Consider the following 25,913-nt stretch of genomic DNA (forward strand, 5'->3'; position numbering starts at 1 on the left):
GACAATAGACAATAGGTGCAGGAGGAGGCCACTCGGCCCTTCGAGCCTGTACGCACCGCCATTCAATGTGATCATGGCTGATCATTCACAATCAGTACCCCGTTCCTGCCTTCTCCCCATACCCCCTGACTCCACTATCCTTAAGAGCTCTATCTAGCTCTCTCTTGAAGGAATTGCCATCTGGCCTCCTATTAGCGTCATAGAGTGATACAGCGGGGAAACAGGCCCTTCAGCCCAACTTGCCCACATCGGCCACATGCCCCAGCTACACTAGTCCCACCTGCCTGCATTTGGCCCATATCCCTCCAAACCTTTCCTATCCATGTATCTGTCTAAGGATCTGTTAAATCACCAGGTTAATCCCCAGAATGGCAGGACTGTCATATCAAGAAAGATTGGAAAGACTGGGCTTGTATTCATTGGAGTTTAGAAGGCTGAGAGGGGATCTTATAGAGACGTATAAAATTATAAAAGGACTGGACAAGCTAGATGCAGGAAAAATGTTCCCAATGTTGGGGGAGTCCAGAACCAGGGGCCACACAGTCTAAGAATAAAGGGGAGGCCATTTAAAACTGAGGTGTGAATAGACTTTTTCACCCAGAGTTGTGAATTTGTGGAATTCTCTGCCACAGAAGGCAGTGGAGGCCAATTCACTGGATGAGTTTAAAAGAGAGTTAGATAGAACTCTAGGGGCTAGCGGAATCAAGGGATATGGGGAGAAGGCAGGCACGGATTACTGATTGTGGATGATCACCCAGGATCACAATGAGTGGCGGTGCTGGTTGAAAGGGCCAAATGGCCTCCTCCTGCACCTATTTTATATGTTTCTATATTTCTAAATGTTTTCATAGTCCCAGCCTCAACGACCTCCTCTGGCAGCTCGTTCCATACACCCACCGCTCTCTGAGTGGAAAAATTGCCCTTCAGGGTCCTATTAAATCTTCCCCCTCTCACTTTAAACCTTTGTCCTCTAGTTTTTGATTATCTTACTATGACTGTAAAAATCTGTGTTCCTTCACCCAATTTGGGGATTTTTTCTCATCCAAATTTTAAATCTCCATTTGTCTAGGGAGAACAATCCCAACCTTTTCAATGTATTCAGAGTCCTTCTGCCACAAGAACTGTGTTGACAATCTCTTATGTATGCCCCTCAAAACTGTGTGGCTCAGAAATAGACATTGCCATCCAAACCAGTACTCACAAACTCTATTTGTAGGAAGGAGCAGCAGATGCTGGTTTAAACAGAAGATGGACACAAAAAGCTGGAGTAACTCAGCGGGTCAGGCAGCATCTCTGGAAGAAAGAAATAGGTCACGTTTCGGGTAGAGACCCTTCTTCTGAAGGGTCTCAACCCAAAATGTCACCTATTGAGTCTGAAGAAGAGTCTCGACCCCAAACATCACCTACTCATTTTCTCCAGAGATGCTGCCTGACCCGCTGAGTTACTGCAGCACTCTGAAACGTCACCTATCCATGTTCTCCAGAGATGCTGTCTGACCGCTGAGTTACTGCAGCACTCTGAAACGTCACCTATCCATGTTCTCCAGAGATGCTGTCTGACCGCTGAGTTACTCCAGCACTCTGTGAAACATCACCTATCCATGTTCTCCAGAGATGAGTTACTCCAGCTTTTTGTGTCTATCTCCCAAACTCTATATTTATGCTACATAGCGCTCACATCACAACACAACACCTCTAGCCTGTTAAAAGTTGGTTGGAGTATTCAGAGACATACCACATCTCGTTAGTTTAGTTCAGTTTAATTTAGTTTAGAGATCCAGCATGGAAACAGGTCCTTCAACCCACCCTAGCCTGCACCGACCAGCAATTCCCACACATTAACACTATTCTACACACACGAGGGACAATTTACAATTTATCAAAGCCAATTAACCGACAAACCTGTATATCTTTAGAGTGTGGGAGGAAACTGGAGCACCTAGGGAAATCCCATACAGTCACGGGGAGAACGTACAAACTTCGTACAGACAGCACCCGTGGTCAGGATTGAACCCGGGTCTCTGACGCTGTGAGGCAGCAGCTCTACCCGCTGCACCACCGTGCTGCATCATTTGTATATTTACATTTTTAAACACAATGGAGCAAATATGAAAAAAGAAAAAAATGTAATTGTGAGATATAGTTAGGCAGCTGAGAGAGAACATTGAACGCATAAACGTACAGCACAGGAACAGACCCTTACGCACACAATGCCTGCGTCAAACATATATTATGATTATTAATTTATTGTATTATTGATTATTATATATTATCCACGTGTTAATCAGATTAGAGGCCTGTTGAGCTGGAGCATGTAAGGGTTTCATTGATCAGTTGTTGGTACGTACGACAATCAAACACTTTGGACTATTGACGGGCAGCACGGTGGCGCAGCGGTAGAGTTGCTACCACACAAGCGCCAGAGACCCAGGTTCCATCCCGACTACAGGCGCTGTCTGTACGGAGTTTATATGTTCTCCCTGTGACCTGCGTGGGTTTTCCCCAAGATCTTCGGTTTCCTCCCACTCCCCAAAGATGTGCAGGTTTGTAGGTTAATTGGCTTTGGTAAAATTGTGAAATTGTCCCTCGTGTGCAGGGTAGTGTTAGTGTACAGGGTAATCGCTGGTCGGCGTTTACTCGGTGGGCTGAAGGGCCTGTTTCCATGCTGTATCTCTGAAGACTCGATTCATTAATGACCACCGTTTCAACCAGGCTGAAGGAGGTTGACACTGGGATACAAAGCAGAGCCTCGTAAATCCACAAATGGAAGATATGTGAGGTGAGATGTAAACAGGTGCATCTATTAAATGCAAGTTACTTAAAGTATTATTGTGGACGTATTTTCAATCGACTTTTAAGTTGATATAAGGATGATAACATAAACTAAGCTGAAATCTTGGGCTATTTTTGTACAGCCAGTTAATAATAGTTCAGCTCAACACCTTTGTTAGAAAGCATATTTGTCGTTGATATATGTATTGTAATCTGATAAGAAGGCCAAAGTTTACTTCACTGATTGTTTGAAGGATTTTTATTGGGTAATATGTAATTCATCTGCAAAGATTAATAGGTGATGCAGGATATATGTTCCAGCACCTCTAAAGTGGAAATGAATGACTGACACGCAAAATGATTCAAGTTTAGTGTGGCCCCCTATCAGAAGGATAGCCTAGACCTGCAACGCTGCGTTACTAATCCACCTCACTGACAAAGTTACCCACGTCCCAATAATGGACATCGAGTCACACACCACAGAAACGGCCCATGCTGCCTAACTTACTGACCCTCACCAATGAATGGCTCAGGCCTGGAATTCACTTTTCTTTAATACCAAAAAATGTATTCAATTATTAAAAATAATATTCTAACCCCATTCTCCTGCCTTCTCCCCGTAACCTCTGACACCCGTACTGATCAAGAATCTATCTATCTCTGAAAAATATCCACTGACTTGTGGCCTCCACAGCCGTCTGTGGCAAAGAATTCCACAGATTGACCACCCTCTGGCTAAAGAAATTCCTCCTCATCTCCTTCCTAAAGGTATGTCCTTTTATTCTGCGGCTATGGCGTCTGGTCCAAGATTCTCCCATTTTGCTACCTTGTTTTCCATCTGCCACTTCACTGTTGTCTATTCTCTGCCCACTCTCCCAATCTGTCCAAGCCCTTCTGCAGAGCCTCTGCTTTCTCTACACCTATCTACATATCATCTGTAAACCTTGGCCACAAAGCCTTTAATTCCCTCACCCAAATCATTGATGTACATCGTGAAGAGTAACTGCCCCAGCACCGACCCCTGTGGAACTCCGCTAGTCACCGGCAGCCAACCACGTCAAGAGTCAAAAGTGTTTAATGGCCATACGTCCTGGCGACGGGCCAATGAAACCTGTACTTGCTGCAGCTCAACGAGCCTCTAGAGCCAGTAACACACATTCGCACAGATATGTGGAGAGGGGTCAGAGGGTGATGGGCTAAATGCAGGCAAATGGGACTGCTCCAGAATTCCAACTTGGTCAGTAAGGACAGGGTGGGCCGAAGGGCCTGTTTCTGTGCTGTACAGCTTTAGGACTCCGTGACTCTATGAAGTTTAGGGTTGCCAACAGTCCTGTATCAGCCGGGACATCCCGTATTTTGGGCTAAATTGGTTTGTCCCATACGGGACTGCCCTAGTGTAGGTGCAGACAGTGTAGGTCCGGACAGTGTAGGTCCAGACAGTGTAGGTCCGGACAGTGTAGGTCCGGACAGTATAGGTCCAGTGTAGGTCCAGACAGTGTCGGTCCAGACAGTGTAGGTCCAGACAGTGTAAGTCTGGACAGTGTAGGTGCAGACAGTGTAGGTGCAGACAGTGTAGGTCTGGACAGTGTAGGTGCAGACAGTGTAGGTCCGGACAGTGTAGGTCCAGACAGTGTAGGGTCCGGACAGTGTAGGTCCAGACACTGTAGGTCCGGACAGTGTAGGTCCGGACAGTGTAGGTCCGGACAGTGTAGGTCCGGACAGTGTAGGGTCCGGACAGTGTAGGTCCAGACACTGTAGGTCCGGACAGTGTAGGTCCAGACAGTGTAGGTCCAGACACTGTAGGTCCGGACAGTGTAGGTCCAGACAGTGTAGGTGCAGACAGTGTAGGTCCAGACAGTGTAGGTCCAGACAGTGTAGGTGCAGACAGTGTAGGTCCAGGCAGTGTAGGTGCAGACAGTGTAGGTCCAGAGGCCCGGGCGCCACCTAGTGGAGGTTGCGTAGCAACCCGCCTCCCGGCCCGGGCTGCCGCCATTGGTGGAGCGGGAGCACGTGGCCGCTGGCTGGGTGAGGTCACGTGACATCACCTTGGTGTGGTGATGTCACCTTGTCCCTTATTTGGGAGTGAGATAGTTGGCAACCCTAATGAAGATTTAAAAAGTGGGACTAGCTTGACTGTCCTTGTGTAGAGCCAGCACTAACTTGAGGTTCTGCTTTTTATCCCAGTGTCAAACTCCTTCAGTCTGAAGTTGTGGTTATTTAGAGACACAGCACAGGAACTGCCCCTTCCCTCTGCAACCAGTGTGTGGACGGACAGTCATGAGGCATTATTAGCTTGTTACTCTCAAAAAACATGTTTGGAGTTGTTATGAATTTCATTCATACCTTATTTCATGTTGTTTTATTCCAAGTAAACATGCTGGAAAGCTTTTACCAAGGAAATATAAATAGATTTGACAGATGCACGAATTAACAATAGTTGCAAAGAGTGCTAACTGTTTTATTTTTGCACGTCGACTTATCTTAAAGGAATGTGTTCTTAAGTATTTGGTTACCTTTTTAAAAGCAAGTTTGTGTTTAGAACCTTTCACACTGGGTTCCATGCACAGGAATGGCAACACAGGAAAGCAGGGCTTGTCACCTCAATGACATTCGTGGCTGGTGTAAAAGGCATCACGGAAACCAGCTGTGGCGATGCAAGAGACGATGTAAATAGAAGCACTGCCTTCATAATAACGCTTTGTTTAAGTCCAATACCCACAATGGACTCCAACGACCCCTCTGTCCAATAATACCCACTGGTTCACATTTGTGCCTTCCTAAAGATAAACCAGATTGCAAGCATATCTGATCAAATTTATGTGTGTTTGCAACTTTCAGAATGCAATGTTTAAGAAACATTTCTTTAGCATTCAGTCCAGGTAATTGTGGTGTGTTCGGGAGATTGAATGTAAGGGGAAAATATACAATTAATGGCAGGACCCAATAACACCTTAAATGTACCTTAAATGTTTAAAAAACATTTGGACAAGTACATGGATAGGACAGGCTTAGAGGGATATGGACCAAACTCAGACAGGTGGGACTAATGTAGATGGGACATGTTGGTCGGTGTGGGCACGTTGGGCCGAGGGGCCTGTTTCCACGTTGTCTGACTCAATGACTGTAGAAACAAGAAACTGCAGATGCTGGTTTCCAAAAAGTGACACAAAGTGTGGGAACAACTCAGTCCAGATGTATTGTTTTCTCTGGAACATCAGAAGCTCAGGGTAGACTTGATAGAACAGACCCAGTCTGAAGATGGATCCTGACCCGAAAAGTCACCCAGCATTATTCTCCAGAGATGCTGCCTGACCCGCTGAGTTACTCCAGCACTATGTGAAACGTCACCTATCCATGTTCTCCACAGATACTGCCTGACCCGCTGAGTTACTCCAGCACTCTGTGAAACGTCACCTATCCATGTTCTCCACAGATGCTGCCTGACCCGCTGAGTTATTCCAGCACTCTGTGAAACGTCACCTATCCATGTTCTCCACAGATGCTGCCTGACCCGCTGAGTTACTCCAACACTTTGTGTCTTTTTCAGTATGAGATAATGTACACAAATTGCATTTATCTAAATAACTTTAACTAAACAAAATAGTTAATTTGATTTACAGAATTTAAGTGGTTTATTATTTCCAATAATATGGTATGTGAATGCAGTCATCTTTCTGTTTTGATCTGCTTTCTTCACTATTTCCTTTCCCTCACGATTTCTCATGTTTCTTCCTCTTTTCCCTTCTCTGTTGCCCTAGGGCTAACTTGCTGCATGGAAACAGTGCTGCAAGGGCTTGAACAGATTTCCCCCTGACTTAGTCTTCTGCGTCCATGAGGAAAGCGTGACATGGTAGAGTGATAGACTCATGCCGCAGAGACACAGGCCCTTCAGCACAACTTGTGGGCGGTCACGGTGGCGCAGCGGTAGAGTTGCTGCCTTACAGCGAATGCAGCGCCGGAGACCCGGATTCCATCCCCACTACGGGTGCTGTCTGTACGGAGTTTGTATGTTCTCCCCGTGACCTGCGTGGGTTTTCTCCGAGATCTTCGGTTTCCTCCCACACTCCAAAGACGTGCGGGTTTGTAGGTTAATTGGCTTGGTAAATGTAAAAATTGTCCCTAGTGGGTATAGGATAGTGTTAGTGTGCGGGGATCGCTGGGCGGCGCGGACCCGGTGGGCCGAAAGTGCCTGTTTCCGCGCTGTATCTCTAACCTAAACTAAACTAAACCAAACTAAACTTATTAATGCCAACCATGCCCCATCTATGCTAGTCCCACCTGCCCATGTTTGGCCCTTATCCCGCTAAATATTTCCTATCCATGTCCCTGTCCAAATGTCTTTTAAATGTTGTTATAGTACCTGCCTCAACTACCTCCCCAGGCAGCTCCTTCCACATACACACCACCCTCTGAGTTGTATGTGGAACTTATGTCCTCTGTTTTTTCATCCCCCTACCCTGTGGAAAAGACAAAGTGCATTCAGCCTATCTGTTCCCCTCATGATCTTATACACCTCTATGATCACCCCTTATCCTCCTGCGCTCCAAGGAATAAACTAGCTGCCGGATTAATCAATGCTAAACAAAGTCAACTCTTAGTCAGTGATACAAGGCACGACTCTCTGCTCTGACCCAATCAACAGACACAAAATCTAAAGATAGTGAAGGGGTATGGGGAGAGGGCAGGAACGGGGTACTGATTGTGAATGATCAGCCATGATCACATTGAATGGCGGTGCTGGCTCGAAGGGCCGAATAGCCTACTCCTGCACCTATTGTCTATTGTCCATTGTCTATTGTTAACCTGTTTCAGGTGAGGTTTCGCTCTGATTCATCGTCTGATCTTCCAGCACTTGTGGTTCTCCTCAGGGTTATATTCTCAGAAGCAAACCTGGTCGGTCCTCACTATCTGCTTGGACTGATTCTGTCTGTCACATTAGTTTAGGCCCAGGAGGGGGAAAAGGGTCTGGAGACAGCTCTTGCAGATAACATTAAAGAGTCCACAGAAATGTTATGTGGTCGGATTAAAGAAAATCCCGTCTTTTTATATCAACAGTACATTAAACAAAAGAGGTAATTGGGTACCAGGTGTGTTACACTGCTGCACTGTCTTCAGACAATAGCCAATAGGTGCAGGAGGAGGCCATTCGGTCCTTCGAGCCTGTACGCACCGCCATTCAATGTGATCATGGCTGATCATTCTCAATCAGTACCCCGTTCCTGCCTTCTCCCCATACCCCCTGACTCCACTATCCTTAAGAGCTCTATCTAGCTCTCTCTTGAATGCATTCAGAGAATTGGCCTCCATTGCCTTCTGAGGCAGAGAATTCCAGAGATTCACAACTCTCTGACTGAAAAAGCTTTTCCTCATCTCCGTTCTAAATGGCCTACCCCTTATTCTTAAACTGTGGCCCCTTGTTCAGAATCAGTGGTCTATTGAATGTCTTCAATGTACTGGTGAGACAGAGGGTCCCAACCCAAAACAACACCTGTCCATTCCCTCCACAGATACTGCTCGACCCTCTGAGTTCCCCCAGCACATTGTGTTTTATTGAGAAAGAAAAGTTGTTCTGCCAAAGATAATGTCCAAACATTTTAAATGATTACTGGTGCAAATTATTCTGTTAAGTGGTATTTCATTGCATTATTTTATTTATTTACATTTGAACATTGGGAATAGAAATAAACTATTCTGTAACAGATATGATAAATGGTCATCTGAGCTGATTGGCCTGGGAGTGAGCTTTCATCGTTGGCTCAGAGAGGGTTTGCCTCCCAGCAACAGCTTGCCTTTGGAGAGTGGGAACAGCTCTGCCCAAGACCACAAGAAATTGCAGAGAGTTTTGGATGTAGCCCAGTCCATCACACACACCACACTCCCCACCATTGTAGATGTAGCCCAGCCCATCACACACACCACACTCCCCACCACTGACTCCATCTACACCTCAAGCTGCCTCTGCAAAGCAGCCAACATAATCAAAGACTTGTCCCACCCCGGTCATTCCTTCTTCTCCCCGCTCCTGTCCGGTAGAAGGTACAGATGCTGAGGAACAGCTTCTTCCCCTCTATTAGCAGGCTTCTGGACAATCCTTCCATAAGATGGGATATTTAATTTAGTTTCACTTAGAGATAAAGCGCGGAATCAGGCGCTTCGACCACAGAGTCCGTGCGGACCAGCGATCCCCGCACACTAACACTATCCTTCACATTGATACCAAGCCAATTAACCTACAATCCTGTACATCTTTGGAGTGTGGGAGGAAACCGGAAATCCAGGAGAAAACCCACGCAGGTCATAGGGAGAAGGTGCAAACTCCATACAGACAGCACCCGTAGTGATGATTGAACCCGGGTCCCTGGCGCTGTGAGGCAGCAACTCTACCGCTGCGCCACCTTGCCACCCTGTCCAATTTACCTCTACCCCATTGTGGACATTGGACTTTGTCTGTGGAACTGATGCGCTACAATGCTGAGTACTATATTCTGCACTCTGTATCTTTCCCTTTGTTCCATCTATTTTACTTAAGTTTGATTTGATTGTATTAGAATCACAGAGTGTGGAAACAGGCCCTTCAGCCCAACATGCCCACATCAGCTACACTCGTCCCACTTGCCTGCGTTTGGTCCATACCTCTCCAAACCTGTCCTATCCGTACCAGTCCAACTGTTTTTTAAATGTTGGAATATTCCCAGCCTCCTCTGGCAGCTTGTTCCATACGCCCACCATTCTTTGTGTGAAAAAGTTACCCCTCAGATTCCTATTAAATCACCTTAAACCTATGTCCTCTGGCCCTCGATTCCCCTAATTCATGGAGGTAGAAGGGTCTCGACCCAAAATGTCACCCATTCCTTCTCTCCAAAGATGCTGCTTGACCCGCTGGGTTACTCCAGCATTTTATGTCTACCTTCGATTTAAACCAGCATCTGCAGTTTTCTTTCCCACCTATTATCTGATCTGTTTGGATAGCAAGCAAAACAAAGTACATCTGACAATAATAAACCTAAACCGACACAAATCGTCGCCTATCCATTTCCTTCATGGACCTCCCTCTGTTTACTACTAGTGGTTCCAGCCACTCGATCCCAAATATCTTTCACCATACTTCACATCAGAACTATTGAACTCAATGCCAAATCCCTTGCTGTTTTTAGTGGCAAGTCTTCATATTTAGTAAGCTTTCAGAGGCTTGTTTAGATATCTAATGGCAATGCTTACATTCCAACAAGATTGGTAGGATTCAAGTCGTCTTGGTATCTTGCAGACAAAGGATTAATGGTGAAAGTCATCACTTTCCCTGTTTAATATGATCTAATGTTATGATAAGCACAGAAATTAATGATAGGAAATGAAGACACTGTATGGATGTGGAGGCTTTGGGAAGTGTGCACAGAAGGTTTGCCAAAATGGCATTTGGATTCGGGGGCATTAGCTGCAGGGAGAGGTTCGACAGACTTGCATTGTTTTCTCTGGAATGTCAGAGGTTGAGGGGAGACCTGACAGAAGCAGGTAAGATTATGAGAGGCATGGATAAGGTAGAGAGTCAGAACCTTTCTCCAAAGGTGGAAAAATCAAATACTACAGGACGTATAATGTTAAGGTAAGAGGGGCAGTGTGAGGGAGATGTGCACGGCAAGTTTTTAACACAGTTTGTTTTCAGAGGGTGGTGGGTGCCTGGAACGTGCTGCCGGGGGTAGAGATGGAGGCAGATGTGATAGTGCCATTGGAGAGACTTTTGGATAAACACATCGATATGCAAAGAATGGAAGGATATGAATTATAAGCAGGCAGATTAGGGTTTGTCTTGGCATCATGTTCAGCACAGACACTGTGGCCCAAGAGGCTGTGCTGTGCTGTGTTACTGTGTTCCACGCGTATGTTCTAAATGCATGTGCTGTGTACACAATGCTCGTTAATTCAGTGCAGTAAGTTGTGACGGAATAGTTAAGGTAAATGCAGAGTCTTTTACCCAGAGTAGGACATCAAGAACCAGAGGAGCAGTTTAAGGTGAGGGGGCAACGATTTAACAGCAACATGAGAGAAAACCTTTTTACACAAAGGATGGAGATATATAGGCATATTGGTGCAGTGGTAGAGTTGCTGCCTTACAGCACCACGAGACCCGGGTTCAATACCGACTACGGGTGCTGTCTGTACAGAGTTTGTACGTTCTCCCCGTGACCGCGTGGGTTTTCTCCGGGTACTCCAGTTTTCTCCCACACTCTATATGCGTGCAGGTTTGTCGGTTAATTTGCTTCTGTAAATTGTCCCTAGTCTGTAGAATAGAACTAGTGTGAATGGGTGATCACTGGTGGACCCCGTGGGCCAAAAGGGCCTGTTTCCATGTTCTATCTAAAACTGAAAGCTAAAACTAAACTTTATATGGAATGATCTGCCAGAGGAGGTAATTGAGCCAGGTACTATCACAACGTTTAAGAAACATTTTGACAGGTATATGGATAGGACAGGTTTTGAGGGATATGGAACAAATACAGGCAGGTGGGACTAGTGTAGATGGGGCATGTTGGTTGGTGTGGGCAAGTTGGGCAGAGGGGCCTGTTTCCATGCTGTACGACTCTGACTATAATTATGGCCAAAGTTCACAGTGATCTTGTTGATTTAGAAACATAGAAAATAGGTGCAGGAGGAGGCCATTCGGCCCTTTGAGCCAGCACCGCCATTCAATATAATCATGGTTGATCATCCACAATCAGTACCCCGTTCCTGCTTTTTCCCCATATCCCTTGATTCCGTTAGCCCTAAGAGCTATATCCAACTCTCTCTTGAAAATATCCAGTGAATTGGCCTCCACTGCCTTCTGTGGCAGAATTCCACAGATTCACAACTCTCTGGGTAAAAAAGTTTTTCCTCATCTCGATCCTGAATGGCCTACCCCTTATTCTTAAACTGTGACCCCTGGTTCTGAACTCCCCCAACATTGGGAACATTTTTCCTGCATCCAGCCTGTCCAATCCCATTTATATGTTTCTATAAGATCCCTTCCCATCTAAATTCCAGTGAATTTAAGCCCAGTCAATCCATTCTTTCATCACGTTCTTTCATTCTTTCAATCAAAATGGCGGCACTGCCCTAGCAGCTGCCGCTCACCTGCGGTCCATTTGTCTTTGTGTTTTTGTTGGTTTTTTTTTGTCTTAATTGTAGTTGTGATGTGATGTGGTGTTTTTGTGTTTGTGTACTATGTGTGTATGTGGGGGGGAGGGGGAAACTAACACTGTAAATATGTGTCCCTTCAGAACGGAGACCCGACCTTTGTTTTCTGGGCCGTGTCTCCGTTCCTGCTGCGGCCTACCATCGGCCCAACTCCTGGAGCTGTCGGCCTCCAGGGCTCTGGTTCGCAGAGCCCGCGGATCGGACTTACCACCACCGGAGCCGGCCGTCTTCGGAGGCTGCGGGAGCAGCTGCGACTCGCCTTAGGCTCGGGCCGCGTGGATGCCGACATCGGGAGCTCCGGCAGCGGCAGCGTGTTCGCCCGCCCCGGATCGCGGGGCATGGGGCGCGGACATTTCACCGTCCGGCGCGGCCTAGGATGGCCGCGGGATATTTCTCTGCTGGGCGGGGGCTTCAATGTCGGGAGCCACGACCGCCCCGACGTGCAACAACAGCGGCAGCAGCGTGTTCGCCCGCCCCGGATCGGACTTATCATCGGCGGAGCCGGCCGTCTTCGGAGGCTGCGGGAGCGGCTGCGACGCGACGCGCCTTGGGCTCGGCCCGCTGTGGACCGTCCGGTGCGGCCTGCAACCACAACAACCTGACTGCGGGCGAGGCACAGCGGGAGAAGGGAAAGACATTGTGGCCTTCCATCACAGTGAGGAGAGAGAGGACTGGAGGAGACTCACTGTGATGGATGTTTCTTTGATGGATGTTTCTTTTTTTGTGTGTTTTTGGGGTTGGGTGGTTTGAGTGCCTGTTTGATGCTTTTATTGTTGGACTGTGTTTTTGGGGGTTTTGGGGTGTGTGATTTGAATGCCTATTTAATGCTTTTATTGTTGGACTGTGTTTTGGGGGGTTTTGGGGGTTGGGTAATTTTGGGTGCCTGTTTAGTGCTTTTATTGTTGGACTGTGGGTGATTGAATTAACATTTTGTTCAAGATGGCCGCGCCGTTGTGTTTGGCTGCCTGCCACTGTATGTTTCTTTTTTTTTCCTGGTCAGATGTGCAGCACTTTGGTCAACGTGGGTTGTTTTTAAATGTGCTATACAAATAAATTGACTTGACTTGACTTGACGTTAGTCCCGTCATCCCGGGAATTAACCTGGTAAATCTACACTGCACTGCCTCAATAGCAAGAATGTTCTTCCTCAAATTAGGAGACCAAAACTGCACATAACACTCCAAGTGTGGTCTCACCAGGGCCCTGTACAAATAAAGTAGGACCTCCTTGCTGCTGTACTCAAAGCCTCTCGCTACGAAGGACAGCATGCCATTGGCTTTCTTCACTGCCTGCTGTACCTGCGTGCTTACTTTCAGTGACATTGATTTCTGTGAAATTGCATGATTCGCTAAACCTTCTCGTCACTGTTTCTGCTCCAAATCATTCTCAGTTCCGACCTTCATCCTTCGTTTCAACCTATCAAGGTAGCTGTTGACATGGCCTTTCTTCTCTCTCAGTCTAGGAAAACGTACACGTTCATAAGTCCTGAACTCTCCCACTAGTGGAAACATCCTCTCCACATCCACTCTGTCCAAGCCTTTCACTGTGCTGTAAGTTTCAATCAGGTCCCCCCTCATCCTTCTAAACTCCAGCGAGTACAGGCCCAGTGCCCACAAACGCTCATCATATGTTAACCCAATCAGTCCTGGGATCGTTCTCATAAACGTCCTCTGGACCCTCTCCAGAGCCAGCACATCCTTCCTCAGATATGAAGCCCAAAATTGCTCACAAGCTATCTTCAGTTCTGATGTTGTTTGCTATAGAGTGGGAGAAGTGTAATATTCTCATTCGTCGGTCTTCCATGTCCTCACATGTCTCATATGATGAGAGGGGAGAAATTAAAGGAGCAGTTTTTTCACTTTGAGGGAAGTCTGTATCTGGAACGAGTTGCCGGAGGAACCTCTTCTGCTCTCTTTCCAACTTAATTACAAGTAGGGTTGCCAACTATCTCACTCCCAAATAAGGGACAAGGTGACGTCACTGCCCCGCGCCCCACGTGACCTCACCCAGCCAGCAACCACGTGGTCCCGCTCCACCAATGGTGGCCGCCCGGACCGGGAGGCGGGTTGCTAAGCAACCTCCATTAGGTGGCGCCCGGGCCTCCGGGCCTACACTGTCCGGACCTACACTGTCCGGACCTACACTGTCCGGACCTACTGTGCCTGGACCTACGGTGTCTGGACCTACGGCGTCCGGACCCACGGCGTCTAGCCCTACAACGTCTGGGCCTACAGCATCCGAGTCTACAGTGTCCAGCCCTATAGCGCCCCCGGGCCTAATACGGGACAAGAGCGGTCCCATACGGGACAAACCAATTTAGACCAAAATACGGGATGTCCCGTCTAATACGGGACAGTTGGCAACCCTAATTACAAGCTTCCTTGTGCCGGGGACCAGAACTGCAGGCAGTGGTACAAGGAAGCTTGTCCTGATATCTCCTTCTGTGGCTCGGCGCCACGGAATATTTAACAGACCATTTTGCACAAATTATACTATTTAGTTACTTTCTCTCCCTTTCAGGTTGTGCCAAAGCGTCCCATGGTTGATGAAGTACTTCATTAATGAGTTATTTTTATACTGCAAGAAAGTTAAGGGTGCTATGGTGTGCATTTTGAGTAAGAAAAAGTTTAAATGGAATATTTTTCAAAACTTAATTACATATGATATACTCATTCATCTGCTTTTGCCAAAACACACTGAATCATAGTTCCTTACGTTTAATTTGAAAGGGTGTTGAGGAGGTTTACCAGAATGTTACTGGTTTAGTGAGTATTAACTTCAAAGAGAGGTTGGACGGACTTGGATAGTTTTCTCTGGAAGGTCAAAAATTGCAACAAATTGTGGATGCAACCCAGAACATCACACTAACCCACCTCGCTCCCAGTGACTTAATCTACACTTCAAGCTTGGCAAGGCAGCCACCATAATCAAGGATGAGTCTCACCCCGGACACTCCCTATTCTCCTCTCTCCCATCAGGCAAGAGGTACAGAAGTGTGTCATCAGGTAACTGAAACATCCTGTCACCAATTGAGCTACCATCTATCTACCTCATTGGAAACCTTCGGACCATCTTTAATAGGATTTACTGAACTTTAGTTTAGTTTAGTTGAGTTTATTGTCACATGTACCAAGGTACAGTGAAAAGCTTTTGTTGTGTGCTATCCAGTCAGCAGAAAGACAATACATGATTATTGGGCTGCCACAGAAGGTAGTTGAGGCCAGTTCATTGGCTATATTTAAGAGGGAGTTAGATGTGGCCCTTTTTGCTAAAGGGATCAGGGGGTATGGAGAGAAGGCAGGTACAGGCTACTGAGCTGGATGATCAGCCATGATCATATTGAATGGCGGTGCAGGCTCGAAGGGCCGAATGGCCTACTCCTGCACCTATTTTCTATGTTTCTATGTCTGTACGGAGTTTGTACGTTCTCCCCATGACCTGCGTGGGTTTTTTCCGAAATCTTCGGTTTCCTCCCACACTCCAACCAAAGACGTACAGGTATGTAGGTTAATTGACTGGGCAAATGTAAAAAATTGTCCCTAGTGGGTGTAGGATAGTGTTAGTGTGCGGGGATCCCTGGGCGGCGCGGACCCGGTGGGCCGAAGGGCCTGTTTCTGTGCTGTATCTCTAAATCTAAAAAAATCTAAACAAATTACAGTCGAGCTATTTACAGCATTAGGGAACATGATAAAGGGAATAACGTTTAATGCAAGCTAAAGCCAGCAAAGTCCGATCAAGGATAGAGTAAAAAATGTTGCTGTCGGAGTCTTCTTCTTCTTGCACATGGCGTGCAGAGCCTAAAGTTGCAGGTCAAGGGTGGACATCCAGGCCGGGGCAGCAGCAGGTGTTGGGGGGATGGGCTTGATGCCACCAGGGAAAAGCCTCAGTGAGCAGTCATTCACGAGGGATGTGATTTTTAGATTTAGATTTAGAGATACAGCGCAGAAACAAGCCCTTCGGCCCACCGGGTCCGCGCCGCCCAGCGATCCCCGCACACGAACACTATCCTACACCCACTAGGGATAATTTTTTTACATTTGCCCAACCAATTAACCTACAAACCTGTACGGCTTTGGAGTGTGGGAGTAAACCGAAGATCTCGGAGAAAACCCGCGCAGGTCACGGGGAGAACGTACAAACTCCATACAGACGGCGCCCTTAGTCAGGATCGAACCTGGGTCTCCGGCGCTGCATTCGCTGTAAGGCAGCAACTCTACCGCTGCGTCACCGTGCCGCCCCTGTGTGGGATGTGTGACCATGTGTGGGTCGGTCTGGTCTGGATATCCGCAGTGGCAAGCAGGGCTGTCTGTCTGTCACCCCCCACTTGTGCAGGTGACGGGCTGTTCTTGCATGGAGGGTGCGGATCCTGTTCAGGGTCGGCCATTGCTTGCGATGGAGGTCAAATCCCGGTGGTTTCACTGTGGGGTCTGTGATCACCTCTCCATTGTTGGTGTTGGCATCTTTCCAGGCTCTGGGCCACTCAGTCTCGGGGTCAAAGACTTCCAGGGATTTGGCTGAAGACCAGAAGGGTTTGCGGGACTTCAGGCGCATGTTGGGCAGATTGTTCAAGTCAGCATGGATGGGAAGGTCAGGGTTAGCCTCGATGGTGCACCAATCTTTCAACATCTACTCAATCTCTACTCAACAGCTGTAGGAGTAGAGATTTAAGAGTGTGGAGCGATTGTAATATGTGATTTATAGATCTGCTTCTGTGGCGAGCTCACAAATAGTCACCTGGGTTGAGTGCCATTTTGGAAGCAGATACTTTAACTTGCACTATACATTATTCCGTTTTGCAAAAACATGTACATTGCGGACAGCTCGATTATAATCATGTATATGCTTTCCGCTGGCTGGATAGTATGCAACAAAAAGCTTTTCACTGTTCCGCAGTACACATGACAATAAACTAAACTAAATTATAGAATAGAATAGAATCGCCTTTATTATCATCCAAAAAAACAAGTCTTTTGGACGAAATTCTGTTACCTACAGTCCAACAATAAGAGCAATAAAAGCAAAGCAATAACACACACAATCACAAACCAACACAAAACAAAAAAAATAGAAACATCCATCACAGTGAGACTCCTCCAGTCAACTCCTCACTGTGATGGAAGGCCAGAATGTCTTTTCTCTTCCCCTGCCATCTTCTCCCGCGGTCAGGCTGTTGAAGTTGCCACGTCGGGGCGGTCGGGGCTCCCGACATTGAAGCCCCCGCCGGGCGGAGAAAATCCCGCGACCGGTTCCAGGCCGCGCCGGACAGTGAAAGGTCCGCAACGGGCCGACCCAAGCCCCGCGATTCGTGGCGGGCGAAGACGCTGCCGCTGCCGGAGCTGCCGATGTCTGGGCTTCTGATATCCACGCGGCCGAAGCCTCCGAGGCCTCTGGAGGTGAGTTGCAGACGCACTCGCGGCGCCACCACAGCCTCCGAAGGCAGCCAGCTCCGCAGATGGTAAGTCCGGTCCGCGGGCTCTGCGAACCAGAGCCCAGGTGGTCCCAGCTGGAGGCCGCCAGCTCCAGGTGTTTGGCCAATGGTAGGCCGCAACGGGAACGGAGACATGGCCCAGAAAAAGGTGGCATCTCCGTTCGGAAGAGACAATTTTACAGTTTCCCACCCCCCCACACATTGTACACAACCACAAAAAACATTACATCACATCTACACACTACAATCAAGACAAAAAACAACAAAAAACACAAAGACAGACGGACTGCAGACGAGCCGCAGCTGCTGCACAGCGCCGCCACTCCCTGAATCTGTTTTGTCCATGTTTGGCCTGTGCCCCACTAAACCTTGCCTGTCCATGTAGACTGGAGTCCCACACAACTCACCTTGTGTATATTCACTACACCAACACTCAAACGTCCCCCTCAGGCCCATTCCCCTCATGTACTATAGACAATAGACAATAGGTGCAGGAGTAGGCCATTCGGCCCTTCGAGCCAGCACCGCCATTCAATGTGATCATGGCTGATCATTCTCAATCAGTACCCCGTTCCTGCCTTCTCCCCATACCTCCTGACTCCGCTATCCTTAAGAGCTCTATCTAACTCTCTCTTGAAAGCATTCAGAGAATTGGCCTCCACTGCCTTCTGAGGCAGAGAATTCCACAGATTCACAACTCTCTGACAGAAAAAGTTTTTCCTCATCTCTGTTCTAAATGGCCTATCCCTTATTCTTAAACTGTGGCCAATTCTACACACTCTACACACTCCCTTCACACAGGCTCAGCGCTTACACTCGCATGCCTAAAACTTAATGCAATGAAGAACTAACTGCTATAATAATCTCTTTAACAAAGTAACGATGCTGCCATGTTAGTTTATTAGTGAAAGTTGATTCCTTGGATGGAGATCACTCAAGGCTTGTTATTACTGAGCTTTGCATCAGCAGAGTAATTTAGATCAAAGAAAGGACGATGGCCTGACTCCTCCAATTAATACAAACACATATATCCTCCTTCCCCCCATCAGCCTTTGATGGCTTTATTGGATTCCAGGTTGAGTTGCTAATGCAATATCTCATTGGCGATGTCCCCAGCTCAGAGGCTGCACTGGGAGACAGCTGGTGTGTTGTCTGAACCAGGATACTTATTTATGTTCAACATTCTCCTCAGACAGCGTGTTTTCCCAATGATGTCAGAGTTAGGTCCAATACTCCATCTCTTCTATGTAAACCCATGCCTTCGCGTTTGTGCCATCCCCTCTCTCACCAATCTTCCCGGACTCCGTTCTAACTTCCTGCTCTTTTGCAAAGCAGCATCCTTAGTACATCACCCTGTTTGTTGATATTTCATTCCAACCAAAGCCTCTTATCTGCCAGGTAGACACAAAATGCTGGAGTAACTCAGCGGGTCAGGCAGCATCTCGGGAGAGAAGGAATGGGTGACATTTCGGGTCCAGACCCTACTTCAGTCTGCAGTCTGAAGAAGGGTCTCGACCTGAAACGTCACCCATTCCTTCTCTCCTGAGATGCTGCCTGACCCGCTGAGTTACTCCAGCACTCTGAAACGTCACCTATTCATGTTCTCCACAGATGCTGCCTGACCCGCTGAGTTACTCCAGTATTTTGTGCCTACCTTCCATTTAAACCAGCATCTGCAGTTTTTTTCCTCCACCTCCCATCTGCCAGAACTTTTATCTAATTATATCTGGCCTTCAAAGGTCACATGTGCTAGAATGGCGACTGATTTCAGGCTAGCTGCGATGAAAAATAAAGCACGTTTATCAGATCAATATCAGGACAACAACCTCAGTCAGCAAGACAAAGGAGTTAGTTGTCAACTTGAGGAAGCATGTGGAGTACATGCCACATTCAGCATCAATGTTGCTGTATTTATTCACAAAATGCTGGAGTAACTCAGCAGGTCAGGCAGCATCTCGGGAGAGAAGGAATGGGTGACGTTTCGGGTCGAGACCCTTCTTCAGACTCTGCAGTTATCTTCTTATACTCAATGGTGCTGTGTTGGAAATGGTTGAGAGCTTCAAGTTTCTTAGTGTTAATATTACCGATGATCTTTTGTGGATGAACCTCACTGATGTGATGGACAAGAAGGCACACGAACAGCTCAACGTCCTCAGGGGACTGAAGAAGTTTGACATGTCTCCAGTGACTCTTACAAACTTTTACAGATGCACCATAAAAACCATATTGTCGGGTTGCTCAACAGCTTGGTTTCGAAACAGCTCTGACCACGATTGCAAGAAGTCCATCACATCCGACCCACTTTTACCCCATTGCAGACGTTGGACTTTGTGGAACTGATGCACAACAATCTTTGGTACTATAATACCATTTACAAGACATTTGGACATGTACATGGATAGAAAACACGGAGGAATATGGGATAAAACCGGGCAATAGACAATAGGTGCAGGAGTAGGCCATTCGGCCCTTCGAGCCAGCACCACCATTCAATGTGATCATGGCTGATCATTCTCAATCAGTACCCCGTTCCTGCCTTCTCCCCGTACCCCCTGACTCTGCTATCCTTAAGAGCTCTATCTAGCTCTCTCTTGAAAGCATTCAGAGAATTGGCCTCCACTGCCTTCTGAGGCAGAGAATTCCACAGATTTACAACTCTCTGACTGAAAAAGTTTTTCCTCATCTCTGTTCTAAATGGCCTACCCCTTATTCTTAAATTGCGGCCCCTGGTTCTGGACTCCCCCAACATTGGGAACATGTTTCCTGCCTCTAACGTGTCCAACCCCCTAATAATCTTATTATTAAGATCGGTCAGGTGGGACCAGCAGAAATGGGGCATTGCGGTAAACATGGGGAAGTTGGGCTGAAGGGCCAGTTTCCATGCCGTATGACACTGTCCGGACCGACACTGTCCGGACCGACACTGTCCGGACTGACACTTTCCGGACCTACAGTGTTCCCCGGGCCTGCACCGCCCCCCAGGCCTAATACAGGACAAGGCCGGTCCTGTACGGAACACACCAATTTAGCCCAAAATATGGGATATCCCAGCTAATACGGGACAGTTGGCAACCTTACATGTACTCCACACGTTACTCGATGTCTATAACTGGTTCCTTCGTCTTGCTGAATTTGAGGGAGGGGTTGTTGGCCTGACACCATCACTGAGCTCTCCATCTCCTTCCTGTGATGTAAAAATTAGAGAAATGGAAGGACAGAATTTCCAAAAGACCAATAACAAGCAGTTGGAGGAATAAACTAGGGTGTTGCAGGGTTAAAGGCAAGTCACAGTGAAATTAAAATTGTGGTTCATCCCAAAGATCACAGTCTATTTGTTCTTGTTTATATCTGGTTGTGGGATGCAGATTGCAGAAGTCGTTGGTTCTGTAAACTGACCACCCACTAATGAACGAGAGTCATGGCCAACCAGGCTGGCCCTGTCAGATGGAGAGAGCAACGTGTACATCAGGACAAATGGAACAGCTCAGAGTGGTGACTGCCCTTCACACCCCATGGATGACGTTTGAACTGATTGTAACAACACTTCACTTAAATAAAGGCAGAAAATTGTGGACATACTCAGCAGGAAAGTCCAAGAGAACAGAGTTAATGTTTTAAATCTAAACACTCTTCAACAGGAAAGACTCAGAAGAAGCTGTATCTGTTTAAAGAACATTGATCGGCACATAGGTGTGCAGGGAATGGAGGGATAGATCGAATGGCCTAGATAATAATAATAATAATAATAATCCATTTATTTTATATAGCGCCTTATCACATGCTCAAAGCGCTTTACAAAAACAATTAACATAGAAACAAACAGACAAACTATCCTGACGGAAAAGCGGCGAATACACAACGCCAGCGTCCTCCCACGTCAGGGTCCGGCAGTAGACATTAAAAAGCACAAGGCACACAGATATAATTTTTTACACAAAACAGCCATCACAGTGATTGCTCTAGGCATACCCTCACTGTGATGGAAGGCAAAGTCTTATCTCCTCCTCATTCTTCTCCCGTGGTGCCACGAGGTGATCGAGGCTCCCAACTTTTTGAAGCCCCACCGGGCGATGGAAAGTCCCAGGGCCGAGCCGAGGAGGCCGATGAAAGTCCTGAGCCCCCACCGGGCGATGGAAAGTGCTGCGGCCGAGCCACGCAGGGCGATGAAAGTCCTGAGCCCCCACCGGGCGATGTAAAGTGCTGCGGCCAGGCCACGCAAGGCGATGAAGGGCCTGCGGGCGGGTCGATCATACCTCGCGCTTCGGGGCGGTCGAAGCTGCTACGGCTGGAGCTCCCAAAAGCCGGTCGCCAGCCAGGGAAACGCGAACTCCTGATGTTGCGGTCTGCAGGGCCCACGGCCGAAGCCTCCGAGATGGTAAGTCCAGGCCCTGCGACCGGAGTCTTTGAGGTCGATCCCAGCTGGAGGCCGCCGACTCCACGATGTTAGGCCGTAGCGCGAACGGAGATACGACACGGTAAAGGTCGCATCTCCGTTGAGGAAGAGATTAGAAAAAAGGTTTCCCCCAACCCCCCCACCACCCCCCTACATACACAGAATTAAAAATAAAACAAAACGTACATTTAACAACGACAATGACAAAAAAAAACAAAAAACGGAGAGACTGCCGGTGAGCCGCAGTTGCAGAACACAGCCACGCCCCCACACTTTGTGTGGTGGAGAGGATGTTTCTACTGGTGCAAGAGTTTAGGACCAGAGGGCACAGTCTCAGAATAAATGGGCGTAACTTTAGCTAGGAGATGAGGTGGAATTTCCTTAGCCTGAGGGCGGAAGAATTCTATGGAATTCCAGAGGAATTCATTGCCACACACGGCTGTGGAGGCCAAGTCATTAGGTCATTTTAAAGTCGAAATTGATAGGTTCTTGATTAGTACGGGTGTCAAAGGCTAGGGACGTTTCCCATCAGGGAAGGGACGTTTCGGGTTGGGACCCTTCTTCAGACTCATTGTAGTAGGGGGTGAAAGTTGGAAAGTTGGAAGAGAGATGGTGCTGGACAAGTCGGGCAAGTCATAGGTGGATGTGGGTGGATGTGGGTGGGGTGGGGGGGGGAGGTGTTGGCAGATGGGTGGATGAAGGCCGGAGATGCAAAGACAAAAAGTGTGAGATGAGATAACGATTAAAGATGGTGAATTGTGCAACCAGGAGAAGGAATGTAGGTGGAAGGGGACGAGGAGGAAGGAAAAGTGAGGTAGAGGTTTGCATTCGGGTGGGGCACAGGGAAGAAAGGGGAGAGGGACGGGGATGAACGAGGAGGGGAATACTGGTGTACCAGTGTCACCAAACCCATCTGGATACGGCCGCTCTAAATAGGGTGGCCACCTGTCCCATATTAGCCGGGACATCCCGTATTTTGTGCTAAATTAGTTTGTCCTGTACAGGACCACCCTTGTCCCGTATTTGTAGGGTTGCCAACTTCCTCACTCTCAAATCAGGGACAAAGTCAAGTCAAGTCAATTTTATTTGTATAGCACATTTAAAAACAACCCACGTTGACCAAAGTGCTGTACATCAGTTCAGGTACTAAGAACGAACATACAATGGCACACAAACATAACAGCACATACATAAACAATTCACAGCGCCCCCTCAGAGGGCCTCACACGCTAGGGAGTAGAAATAGGTTTTGAGCCTGGACTTAAAGGAATCGATGGAGGGGGCAGTTCTGATGGGGAGAGGGATACTGTTCCACAGTCTAGGAGCTGCAACCGCAAAAGCGCGGTCACCCCTGAGCTTAAGCCTAGACCGCGGGATAGTGAGTAGCCCCAAGTCGGCCGACCTGAGGGACCTGGAGATAGAGTGGTGGGTTTGAAGATTTTTGATATAGGGGGGAAAGCCCGGTTAGGGCTTTGTATGCACCGCCCCGCGCCCCATGTGACCTCACCCAGCCAGCGAAACGTGCTCCCGCCCGGGCGACCGCCATTGGTGGAGCGGGAGCACGTGGCCGCTGGCTGGGTGAGGTCACGTGGGGCGCGGGGCGGTGACGTCACCCCTTGTCCCAGGGAGGAGTTGTACAGTTTGATAGCCACAGGGAAGAAGGATCTTCTGTGGCGTTCTGTGCTACACCTTGGTGGAACCAGTCTGCTGCTGAAGATGCTCCTCAGGTTGACCAGTGTGTCATGGAGGGGGTGAGATGTATTGTCCAAGAACCTCCACAGTTTGAGGAGCATCCACCCCTCCAAGACCATCTCCAGTGACTCCAACTCCACCCCAGGCCTGAACCAGCCTTCCTGATGAGCTTGTTGATCCTGTTGGAGTCTGTGGTCTTTGCCTTGCTGCCCCGGCACACGACAGTGAAGAAGATGACACTGGCTACCACCCCATCCCCGGGCTCTTTCCCCTGCAACCGCAGGAGATGCAACACCTTTACCTCCCCCCTCAACTCCATCCAAGGACCCAAACAGTCTTTCCGGGTGAGACAGAGGTTCACCTGCACCTCCTCCAACCTCATCTATTGCATCTGCTGCTCTAGATGTCAACTTCTTTACATCGGCGAAACCAAACGCAGGCTCGGCGATCGGTTCGCTCAACACCTTCGCTCAGTCCGCCTTAACCAACCTGATCTCCCGGTGGCTGAGCACTTCAACTCCCCCTCCCACTCCCAGTCTGACCTTTCTGTCATGGGCCTCCTTCAGTGCCATAGTGAGGCTACCACCGGAAATTGGAGGAACAGCACCTCATATTTCGCCTGGGCAGCTGGCAGCCCAGCGGTATGAACATCGACTTCTCCAACTTTAGATAGTTCCTCTGTCCCTCTCTTCCCCTCCCCCTTCCCAGTTCTCCCTCTATCTTCCTGTCTCCACCTATATCCTTCCTTTGTCCCGCCCCCCTGATATCAGTCTGAAGAAGGGTCTCGACCCGAAACATTGCCCATTCCTTCTCTCCTGAGATGCTGCCTGACCTGCTGAGTTACTCCAGCATTTTGTGAATAAATACCACCGATTGGTAGAACATCTGCAGCATCTTACTGCTGACGTTAAAAGATGATGAAAGAGCGGAGCATTCACAGAAAGTACAGCCGGCTCTGTTCCTTCTTGTGCAGGGCCTCAGCATTCCTGGACCAGTCCAGTTTACTGTCCAGGTAAACTCCAAGGCATAGCAACCCGCCTCCCGACCTGGGCGGCCGCCATTGTTGGAATGGGAGCACGCGGCCTCTGGCTGGGTGAGGTCACGTGAGGCGAGGGGCGGTGACGTCACCCTTTGTCCCTTATTTGGGAGTGAGGAAGTTGGCAACCCTACTTCTTCATCAAATGCCGAGGTGTCAACAAGATGGGTGGCGATGTAAACTAATGGAACTCCTTGATGCAGTGAAGCCACTGTCACTGTGAGGCCAGGCGCTATAATTTAAAACTGGCAGAGACCTCAGGCTGCTTGGCGTTTCTGTCGGGTAAGTTAACTAGCTTCACTGAACCTGTCAGCCAAGGGAGATTTGTTTCCAAAACACAATGTGAATTAGCTGATGTCTTAAGATAATTTGACTGATAGCTGTTTCCGCCACAGAGGAAATCCTTTGTTTGCATTTCTTCAATCCTCCTGTCAAGATTGAGAATGGAGATACCACTGCAAATCCATCATTCACAAATGCCCACGACATTCCTCAATGAGTAAGCATGTTGTTTCTGCTTCTGTCTGGCGTAGGATCTTTGCACGTTAGGGCAGTAGCTTGGTGTGACCGACCAAAACAAGCAACTTCTTTTACTGGTTTACAGTAAAGGACACAGAGTGCTGGAGTAACTCAGCGGGTCAGGCAGCATCAGTGGAGAACATGGATAGGTGACGTTTCACAGAGTGCTGGAGTAACTCAGTGGGTCAGGCAGCATCAGTGGAGAACATGGATAGGTGACATTTCACAGAGTGCTGGAGTAACTCAGCGGGTCAGGCAGCATCTCTGGAGAACATGGATTGGTGATATTTGAGGTCAGGATCCTTCTACTGCCAAGACAAACCAATCTCTTCTACCTGCATGTGATCCATATCCCTCCATCCCCTACGTACCCATGTGCCAATCTAAAAGTCTCGTAAAGGCCACTATTGTATCTGCCTCCACCACTGCCCCTGGCAGTGCTTTTCAGGCGCTAACCACAATGTATGTAGGTCCTGCCCATGTTAGATGTCCCAAAATGCAACACCTCACACTTCTCTGTACAGAGGCAGCGAAGATAACAAGAAATAAAGGGCATGGATAGGAAATGTTTAGAGGGATCTGGACCATGCGTGAGTGTACATTGGGCATCTTGGTGTGCATGGGCAATTTCAAGCTTTCAAGGTATCAAGGTCTGTTTATTGTCACGTGTACCAATTAAGGTACAGTGAAACTCGATTACCATACAGCCATGCTAAAAAAAGCAACAAGACCCACAACTACATAAAAGCTAACATAAACATCTACCACAGCGGATTCCCCATATTCCTCACTGTGATGAAAGGCAAGAACATCTAATCTACTTCCCTCTTTATTCCCCTGTGGTCGAGGGAGTCGAACCATCCGCAGTCGGATCGAAGCTCCAGCGTCCGGGCGATGGAAGC

Source organism: Rhinoraja longicauda, chromosome 3 (assembly GCF_053455715.1).
Source record: "Rhinoraja longicauda isolate Sanriku21f chromosome 3, sRhiLon1.1, whole genome shotgun sequence".
Lineage (NCBI taxonomy): Eukaryota > Metazoa > Chordata > Chondrichthyes > Rajiformes > Arhynchobatidae > Rhinoraja > Rhinoraja longicauda.